Source organism: Mytilus trossulus, chromosome 14 (genome assembly GCF_036588685.1).
Source record: "Mytilus trossulus isolate FHL-02 chromosome 14, PNRI_Mtr1.1.1.hap1, whole genome shotgun sequence".
NCBI lineage: Eukaryota > Metazoa > Mollusca > Bivalvia > Mytilida > Mytilidae > Mytilus > Mytilus trossulus.
This window is the reverse complement of record NC_086386.1, coordinates 69,262,619-69,273,845: the sequence shown is the minus strand read 5'-3', so window position 1 is coordinate 69,273,845 and position 11,227 is coordinate 69,262,619. Positions and strand designations below refer to the sequence as shown.

Genomic DNA, 11,227 nt, shown 5'->3' with positions numbered 1-11,227 from the left:
CTTCATTCGCTTTGCTAACTTTCTCCGATTATATTAAAATACCTTTGTATAATACAAAAGGAAAATCGTCGTAGTTTATCACTTATGTCTAATGATTGATAGTTTTAAATGAATTTTTTAAAATAGTACAGGAAATTTCTAAAACAATGAAGAAATGTAAATGTCCATCATTTATATGTACAAATCGGGAATTACATTTTATCAACTTCCAGGATAGAAGATGTTCAAGCCAATACGTTCACAAAGTCCTGTGAATAGCTCAAACGACTTAAACAAAAACAATTTACAAATATTTCAACAATTTGCATGAAAAATTTACAAATTATCATGCCTTCAGATGTAGTAAACAAAATCTTGGGCATCCGGCAAAGTTTTACCAAATTCACATAACTTAATGCTGATTTGTGTATGACTTACACATGTTACAGTCACCTTAATTTGAATGATTGCTGTGAAATGAGGACAAGAAAAAAGCGATTCCAATGCCTGTCCTTTACACAGTGATATTTTTATTCATATACAATCCCATAAGAACAAGGCAACAAATTAAAAATATTTACAAACGTTTTGTTAATCTTAAAAAATATGGGTTGAAAAATAAAGTAGAAGTACTAATTGATTACGTAATACTAGTTCCAACTTTTGTTTAATAAAATATAAACAATTTCTCAGTTAGAAAAAAAACCCACAAAATAACCAAGCTGCAACAGCCGGTACATTTCTTTAATATAAGTGCGATCATTATGTGCATCCCGTTTCAAAACTTTGAGAGTATTTAATTCCAACTTTTCTCAATTCAACACCACTTACTATATATATTGTGGTACAACTTGGTTTTGAACTTAATAAGCTGGACTAAAATTATCAATAATTCATGTATTCATGTGTGAAAACAAGTCATCTCATTTCTTGAAAGATTGAAACACCGATGCAGATATTTATTAACAATGCAGAATATCCCAGGTTAATGTTACTTACATACATGAAAACTATGTGTTTATTTTTATGGGTTTTTTTTTACCTTTTTAACCGTAAATGTTTAAACTCTCTGCTAATTAAGTTGTAAGTAATAGATACAACATGTACAATTATAGTGTTTTCATTGTCAGTAGTAAGTTCATCTTATGTTACCTTTTCCTTATATATTTCGATTGACTATCATTTACATTTATAAAAAAAGTACTACACACAAAATTTTTACTTATAATACTATAGCATTACTTTCTCATGTTTATATTGTTGATAGGTCTGTGTTCAAAATCAAAATCGTTCCATTCCTTTTCCTTTTTTTCAAATATCCTGATAATCTCCTCTGAAATAATAAGACAATATGATCTGTAGTACATATATCTCACAATAGAATAAGTATGATGTTAGATGTTATTATTTTATTCAGGTCTAAGACAGTGTATATACTGTGATATTGTCACTTGATAAGTTATTATCCAATAGAAATGTTTGTAATATATGTAAGGTATAATAAACTGTGATATTTCCGGTTTAGAGGTTATATCTCCTGAGACAGGAACATTACAGTGTATACCCTTTCTGAGACCTGAATTACACATATATTACGGATTACCCATACGTAATGTTTTCTTTCAGTGCTGGTACGCCTAATTGTAAAACATTCATGATGAAACATGTATAATAATTACATGAGTATTTATTGTTGATAAGTTATTATCAAATAAAATTGTTTGTTATATATGTAAGGTATAATAAACTGTGATATTTCCGGTTTAGAGATTATATCTCCTGAGACAGGAACATTACAGCGTATACCCTTTCTGAGACCTGAATTACACAAATATTACGGATTACCCATACGTAATGTTTTCTTTCAGTGCTGGTACGCCTAATTGTAAAACATTCATGATGAAACATGTATAATAATTACATGAGTATTTATTGTTTGTTTTATTTTTGAGAATCTATGATAATGCTCCTTTTTTTATTTTTTTATCTCGACAATATTTTTCCCCGTTAAGAAAACTGTTTTCAATAAAGTTTAAAAAAAAAATATATATATTTTGTGATTGTATGTGCGTGTGGCTTGGTTTTTTCAACAGATATATTGAAAACCCATCAAGGCATGTTGTTTGCTGTGAAAATGATTTGTATCGTGTATTGAACTTTTTAAAATAACACTTTTCACATTAAATTCTAGTATTTAAAGTGTATATTGAGTGATTTTGTATTATCAATGTATTATTGACTGATGCACGCCATTATTTTCCCTTTTTGTGAGCCTTTGAAATTTTTAATGTTCTGTATAGCTTTTGACTATGTTACATATTAACCGGTGTTTTGTTGACATCTCTGTGATGGTATCCAATCGCAAACCTCGACATATATTTAATCCGTAATGTTACCGCTATTTAATGAATTTGTCCTTTGATCGTGCTGACTGATCATTGCTTTTTTTCAGAGAAATCGAGTGATATGAAAAATCGTCGCTAGAAACTAAGAGAAACACGTGCTGTTATCAGTGAAATAAAAAATGTCATTATAGATAAAATAACGATAAGCAATTTATCATTTGTCATCTCAACTCGATTGGTTTTCTCACTATCGCCGTGCCGGCTGAAGCGATAAAATAAATATCGTTGAGATAACCAACGGTGATCTATAAATATATAATATCTATAGTCAAGTAAGCTGAAATATTTTGAAACAAATGCATAAACATGAGTTATGTTGTCAGACAAAGTTATGTCTTTTGAACATTTGACATTTGAAGAATGTTATAGATAGATTTATAGTAAATTCTGCTTTTCGGATTCAAGTTCTCAAACAATTATCATGTCTGACCCTTTTATAGCATAGATTACCTTAGCTGTATTTGGCAACACCTCAGTGCTCTTCAACTTCGTACTTTATTTGGCCTGTTTAACTTTTTTGGATTCGAGCGTCACTGATGAGTCTTATGTAGACGAAACGCGCGTCTTGCGTATATACTAAATTTAGTCCTGGTATCTATGATGAGTTTATTTCTAACGAATACCATAATCCTGACCTTCTTTGACAGCTGTGATCAGTTTGTTTCGATTATTTGAACTCGTAATAAACCATTCATTTGTATTGTTTTTTCATACCATATTTTACGTATCAGTAGAACAAGAAAAAAGTTGTGAATGTCAAAATAACACATCGTAACAAAGTTTTAACATCTAACTTCATTTAAAAGAGACATGCATCTATAAATCACCGTTGCAATACTATATTTATTTTCTAGAAATCTTTAATAGAAAATGCCAAGTATTTGTATGTAATCGAGATATTGGTCTATGTTAAGAAAGTTGGTTATTCTTACCCTTTTATACAGACAATACAGCATTGGCTACAAGGACAGCAAATGCAAGCCAATATAATCATCAATATAAGTACTAAAACTGACGTTAGAACTATGAAACTGATCATTATATTCCTATATCGTTCACAGTTATGTGTTGTCCCTGAAATACAATTTTAACAATAAATCACTTTGGGTTCGACGATACAAAAAAACACATAAAAATGTGGAATGATTGCCAAGTAGACACCTATCAAAACGAGTTCAAAGGAATTAAAATTACTCAATTACAGATCATCGCAAGGCATCCAAAATAATTTACTCAACCCATGTCGTATAGCTACACGTTCAATAGTCAAAAGTAGCTGCTACGATATTGATCTCAACCCAGTTATATCTGTAATTGAAGACAGTTGCGAGTACATGCAATCATAATTTAATCGATTACAGCAAAAAATATGATTTAATCATCGACTACGTTTCGATTACATTTTGGTTACTTTAGTAAAATAGATGAAATAGAACCTATTTTTAAATCAAAATACATTTGTGTATGCATGTATTCACTAAATGTACAGATAAAAAGGAATCCGTTTATATAACTTGAGAGTTTATGAACTACCTTATTTCTATATAATGTCTCAAGCTGCATAATGATCAACCGGATCCGTACCAAAATTTACTTAATATATAGCTATTTAAACAAATGAGTGTATGTGCTTGTTAACAATTCAACACATTGTATATTAAAATAAGAAAATATATTTGAAAGAGAAAATAGATTTAAAATGAGAAAATAGATTCAAAATAAGAAATGAGTCTGAAGTTAAGTCTGTACTACATTAAAAATGTATTGATGTTGACCAAAGACATACAATTGGACTGATGACGAAGTTCCTGTTCGATATGCTTCTCGTGGTCGACATAAGATGTAATCGATGACATAACTCAACATTCATCAACAAATTTTTCAAGAATAATATGTGAAATTGCTGATTCCAAGAATGACTCTAAGCAACATGCTGTATAGTCTGTGCAATATGCTGGTTTTTTGTTTACCTTAACCTACGGAATACACAGCTTAACAGTACTGAGCAAATACAGATGTTCCATAGATTATGTGTAAATGAATATCAAAAATATATTATTAACAATATAAATGGATATCACCAGGAAATATCAGTTAGAAAATAAATTGCCTGTATTTCCAAAAACTTCCCTCTTTGTGAAAATGTAACTTGACTGCTTTGACATTATTGAATGAGAGATAGCTTAGATTCGTCTCAGCAAAATAATACTCAATTTTATTATTGAAAAAAAATAAGTTCTATAACAGATTTTTTCTTGAGGTTTTTTTAAATTTTAAATTGATTATTTTGTCTGTAGTGGTGTTGTCATAAATATAAAGCCAACAGAAGATAAAAAAGTATGATTGCCTTTTGTATTTTTGATACTATATCATGTGTATTGTACGTTAAACTTTTTATACTTATGTATAGATATTGCAAATACAGAGCAAAATTATGGAAACAAAGGACATCATGTAAATATTTTGTTACCTTCATCAGTATTTCTCTGAAGCTCCGGTAATTCATTTATGACCATTCCCATCCCATTCGTATTGTGCAAGTCAATGTGGCAATGTAAGAACCAAACACCTGGATTATCGGCCTTGAACCTGATGATAACGTAACTTCCGGTTGGTACAATAATAGTATCTTTTTGTGGGGGGTCCTTCCAATTCAAATCAGGGTGTTGCCCCTCCGACCACGATTCATTTCTCCATTTTGCATCGTTACAATATCCGCGTTTATCGTTACAAATTATGTCAATTGTCTCCTGACCACCGTTTGATATAATATTACCAGAGTTATGTCATAATTACCAAATCCTATTTTCATAACGTAAAACGAATGTCCATGTAAATGTATTGGATGGGACCATCCAGAACCATTTCCAATATTTGTAAGTAAAAATTGATATATATTGTTATCTTTTGGACGGTATATGGTTACTGAATATGTGCATTTACAAATATTGGATGCATTACAATTCCGGTAATTATAATCTACTTGATTTGGCCGAGTTAAGGCATTGACAATCGGAGAACGAAATTGGTGACCGTTCACGGAACCAGGTGTGTATCCATTTTCACCAGGAAACCCAAAATTAAAAAAAAGTTCTGTCGCTTTACCTTTAATCTCGTCTGTCTGTGAGTTTGGGTCATTTGAAGCCACTTTGTTAAAATTGAAACAATAACGATTTTCCTGTTCAGGGTAATATTCGAAGGGACAATTGAAAACTTTGCAAGCATCAGCATTACAGTTATTTGTATCTGCCTTTGGTGGGTTTAAATCCATGACGGTAGGTGACGATTTGTAAAAAATCAAAGCTTCTGCTGCATGATATTCATTTCTTTGTTCTATGCCGACTTCTAAAGACTCTGCGACAAGTAAGTAAGTGCTTGGAACGTTATTGGTATGTAACATAAAGTCTATTCTTTCTCCGGGATGAATAATAATTGACTCTGTCGCTTCTTCTTGGATTTCCCTTCCATCTGAGGCCACAATATATAATGGACGATGCTTCTCTACATATACCTGGAATGGATACATAGTGGCAGCATTTATCACTCTAAATCTATATTTTTGATCTTTTTCGACAATAAATTTATAAAGCGGTGCTTCATTGTTTTCAGTAGAAGATGAGTAATAACGTCCACGACCATTAATTAATCCCGAATGAAATCGAAATCGACTGTACTTTGCACCAGAATGATCATTAGTTACGTTGTATGCTTTTCCTGTCTTTTGGTCGTAATCACCCCATAACAGTTTCTGATATAAAACTTCAGAACTGTCATCATGATTCCAATCTTGCAAAACTGCTACGAAAACATTGTTTCCTTCTTGTGGTTGCGAAACCTGTTTAAAACCTTCCGGAATAACTATGAGTGGCCCATATAGTCCCATTGTCCTTTGGTCACCAATATATGCATGGTAAAAATGAGTTCCGAATGGAAATGCCTTAAATTTGTATGTTTGATTCTGTCCTGGCAATAGAGGGTATTGAGTTATAAACGCTACACCATCCTCTTCTGGAGTTGATCTTTGGTGCATTCCATGCCAATCAATAGTCATACTATCAGTATGCATCAAGTTCCTTACGTGCACAATCATGTTTTGATTTTCAAATGACGTAATAGTTGGTCCAGGAAATCGCCCGTTAATACTTTCTGTAAGTTAAAGCCATCGGTTAAAATAAAACTGTCTTCGATTTTTTCATTAAATTTTTCACCAGTATTGAAATTTACAGCGGTGCCATTTTGTGGTTTCAGGAATATAGCCGGTGATCCTAAGCCTTTGTACAACATTGATAAGTCATATTCTATAGTAAGGTAACATTCACAAATTGGATCAGTTTTACGACATGTATTTAACTTACATGATGTTCCTGACTTTAGAAAATAATTGAACCAGTCTGTATATGTTGGCTGTGCAGAAGATCCATCCAATATGCTTAATACGTACAACGTGGATAAAAGATATAATCTAAAACAAAGTATCGAAAACATGTCTTTTGAAAGTGTATTTGATGTTTTAATTTTTGGTGTCAATTAAAAATGTCAGTGACTTATAGAACAATTTAAAAGAGAGGGTGCATGTTTATGACTAAACACGTATATCATGTGTACTGTAAACTCAAAATTATCGTGTGCATTTAAACTTTATTAATGCGAATGCTGCACATGTATCATTGACATTAAAGACAATCTGCATATAGTCAAATATTGGCATTCGAGTGTTTATTTTCAATACAAAACTCATTTCGTTGCATTAATATCAGGTATCAAAACTTCGCAGTCACTTCTGAAATAACAGTCTAATGCACCCAATATACGAGATTAAGATAGTAAACTTGAAGTTTAACTCTCTAGCATTATATGGTATATAAACTTGACAAACAATTAAATGACATGAATTAAAGGAAGAATTATGCAGTTATATCTCATTCATTGTGTCACTATCACGATGATGAATCAAGAAAACAAAAGGACCTTAAGTACAGCATTCTAAGTAATAAGTAAAACATATATTGAGGGGTGCCGTCTGCATTAGACTCATCGGTGTCGCTCGAATACAAAACAAATAAAACTCATATCAATGACTAAGCCGAAGCAAATGTGAAATCAGGTCTTCTCTGTTAAACTTATTTAGTGTTGAAATCAGCCATCGTACTTTTAATTGTTTGGTAGCAGTGCTTATGTAAAGATCATACACCTGATAATGACGTCTGTAAAGAGCGAACATGAATATGATATACGAATGGTAAGAAAAGGGTAAAAGGCTTGAATTTGTTTAACAAGTTTTAAAGTTGAAATGATGTATACAATATTAAGTTACATGCATATAAGATAAAATAATCTATTTAACGTGTACAGGTGGATATCTAGGCTACTGTTATCAAAGATGAGCTCGGTTGTTCTTTCAACACTTTAAAATATCTTAAATAAATGTTATTATCAATATTTTTCTATATCACTTTGAAGAACAGTAAAACCTGGTCTCATGAGCATCTGATAGAACCAGTAGTCCATGACCCTCAACCGCGTTCTGTATAGAAGATGCCTCTATACATTGCTCACTGTTTGCAACATGGACCACTTTCAGTGACAGATAGGATAAATAATATCTGAAAACGGACGACTGTCTTGACTCGTTTCGCAAGTGAAATGTCCAACAAAAGCCGTCAAAACATTTAATTCTGAACTAAATTCTAAAGTGCTCTGATTTTAATTTTCACTTTCAACTCTTAACCTGTTCACAATATCAGAAATAATTCGTAAGTCTTAATATGATTTTTATTTCCGGTTAAGGTTTTTTTCTTATATCGAAAAAGGCAATGTCCTTTAAATAATTCTGATGTTGGTTTTTTTATATTCCTTTACTCGCTCTTTGCTTATTTTTTAAAGAAAGGCAATTATTTTTAACACAGATTGTCAGTTTGAATAATCTTCGAGAAAGTAAACCGAAATCTATAAGAAAAATGTCGGTCCTTTTCAGTTATCTTACTATACTTATTGGATAAATTGAACACAATTTAGGCATTAAAATGAATATTTCATGATTAAACAAATAATGGGGACCTGTCTCAAATGTGTACTAATCTGTTTCCCTTGTGTCATTTCTAAGCCAGGTTTGGCTGTGTGTTGACGGTACATTTGTTATTCAAGAGTCAAAACGCTAATACACATTGCACTTTTAAAATTATAAAGTTGTCCAAGAATTCATTTGGTATTACATATTATCTTTTTAAAAAGAATAAATTAATGACATTTATTATGTAAGGTACTTACCTGCGATTAAATTCCATTTTTCATCAATCTTACCTAACACACTGTATACGACAGTGACAGTCTGCAAATTATAACTGATATCGAAATTTTTCGAATACAGTTATAAATGTATTCGGTCCCAGTAGAATTCGAAGCGGGTAAAGTTCGGAATATGACTAAAATAAAGTCACATGACATAAACATATACTAAATTGTAAATACTTGATATATATATATATCTTATCAACAATTTTAACACTCAACGGTTCTGATTCGTGATCTGTAATCAGGTAAGTTGTGACTGTGTCCTTGTGAAAAACATTATTTATCAAGTGTTCAAAATAATTTTGTTTAAACGTATTTCTTATAATTAGAACTCCGTACACTATATAAATCCCTTAATCTAAAACGAACTTTTTTTTTAAATAAGACTGATACATAACTGAATATGTTTGGCCATATAAAATTACGGCCCTTTTATCCTAACATCTTATTATTTTTTTTTCATATTGTAGCATTGCTCATGATAGTGTGTACATCAGACTAGTTTAAATAACATCTTTAAACTAATGCAACTAAGTGAGATTTTATTCCTAATTGTAGTTTGAACAATCCTGGTCTATTATGTGATATAGGTACTATACAATGGATAAGCGTTGATTATGGAAATAGAAACCAAGAGCCTGGAGGGCGAATGGTTTGTTTTTTCATGGCTTAACGCTTATCAAGTGTATCTATAACTTAAACTATTGTGGTAATGCCTTTTAAGAATTAACGCCTATTCTTAATAAGAAGATATTGTAAGTGATTTTAAATAACCATATTATCGTGTCAAACGATCCATTAATATAAATTGAATATCACAATTAAATGTTTAAACAATTACAAATATATTATAACAGAACACGTCTAGAACTGTCCTTAAAGATTTTCATATTACAATGTATAAGGTATCTGAATATTTTATGTGTTTAGAAAATAAGATATATTTGAACTTATTTCTATTCAAATTAAAAATGGAAATGGAGAATGTGACAAAGGGAAAACAACCCGATATAGAACATATATATATATATATATAGTGCATATAATAAGTTTTATTTCGAAATTTCTAAAAACAAAATAGAAGCTTATTCTAGGCAGATCACGATTTTTTAACATAGGAATTTACGAATAAACAGGTGTTAAAGTATGTAGTAAAACAGATGAAATCATATTATATTAATTTATAAAAAAAAAACGGACAAATAGAAAGTAATCCTTTTTGTTCAGACATGTGGAATAGCCAACAATAATCCGATAATAAACGACTTATCTCGCTTTTATTACACAAAATATCCACAATAACATAAAATAAACAAGAACAAAAACAAAAACAAAAACGGAAAAACTAGAAAATAGGGACAAAAAAGAGAATTCAGGGATTCGATCGAACCTAAACAGACAAGTCCGTGCTGAACTTCATTTATCTTAAACATGAAACCTCGTGGCTACAATTTCAAACTTTAAATTTGCCTTTTATGTATATATAAAGGTACAAGCCATGTGTGTCTGTTGCACCGATTTATTTCATATATTCGTTTATATGTATAAAAAAAGACATTTAAATCGTAACTGTTTGGTAGCTCAGGGCTTTCGTCGATGAATTGATTTCAGTAACACGTAACAGAATTCATAGAAGGGCTCGATTCCAAGTTTTTAAAACAATTCCCTTGGGGAATAGAAATCAGAAATTTAGTCAATTCAAATGAAATGAAATTAGGCACACAAAGGACACAAAAGAATAAATAAATCATCGACAGATTTCAGAGGCGTTGATTCTAGAAAAAGAATTCACTGTAAATGAATAGGCTGATGTCATCACAATGGTTTAATTATAATTAGCTTTCAACTATTGCGCATTCTTTTATATTGGTACCTTTTTGTAGTCTTTTTGTTACGGTTTGTTTGTGCTTGTTGCTTTGCTGATGATTCCAGAATTTACTAACTAAATTTTATAGTTTGATTTCCTGTTACTACACTGTACCATACTATGATTTCGTGGGACTCACAAACAATTTATTTCTTGTCACAATATTTATTTAGCTGTTCCAAATCAAATCCCCTTATTTCGAAAGTTGTTGTTTTTTGCCTAAATTGTATTTTGTCTTAGTTGTTGGCGCTGGTTGTTTTATGCATTATTTGTTTCTCGTTTGAAGATTTAGAAACAATTAGGTCGTGTGTTTCCGCTTTTAAATTGTTTCATAATTTATCGTGCTGATCCTCGTTATAGATTTTGTTTATGGTTGAAGTTCATAAAGTTTAACAGTTATACTGCATCTCATAAAATTTGTATTACTAGTAAAACATTCATAACCCAAAAATCGCTGTTGAACCAGTTCAACTATCTGTATTGAGGAAAGAGTGCTAGGAACTCGTATGATTAAATATTTTGATAGTTTCATTGCCACTTTCCAACAATTATTGTACCTGTAGATGCAACATGTATACAATATTTCAGAAACGAAATATATATTTATAATATCAGATGAATCGTCATGAATTCGAATTCGTGTGATCTGGAATAATTCTAATGCTGAATGTAGGTTTTGTTTGAC

General features: G+C 31.0%; 1 pseudogene; it reads right to left on the bottom strand.

Moving 5' to 3' along the window:
• Positions 1-1,217: 1,217 nt before the first annotated feature.
• On the bottom strand, positions 1,218-8,668 carry LOC134698016 (uncharacterized; annotated as a pseudogene).
• Positions 8,669-11,227: the final 2,559 nt, after the last annotated feature.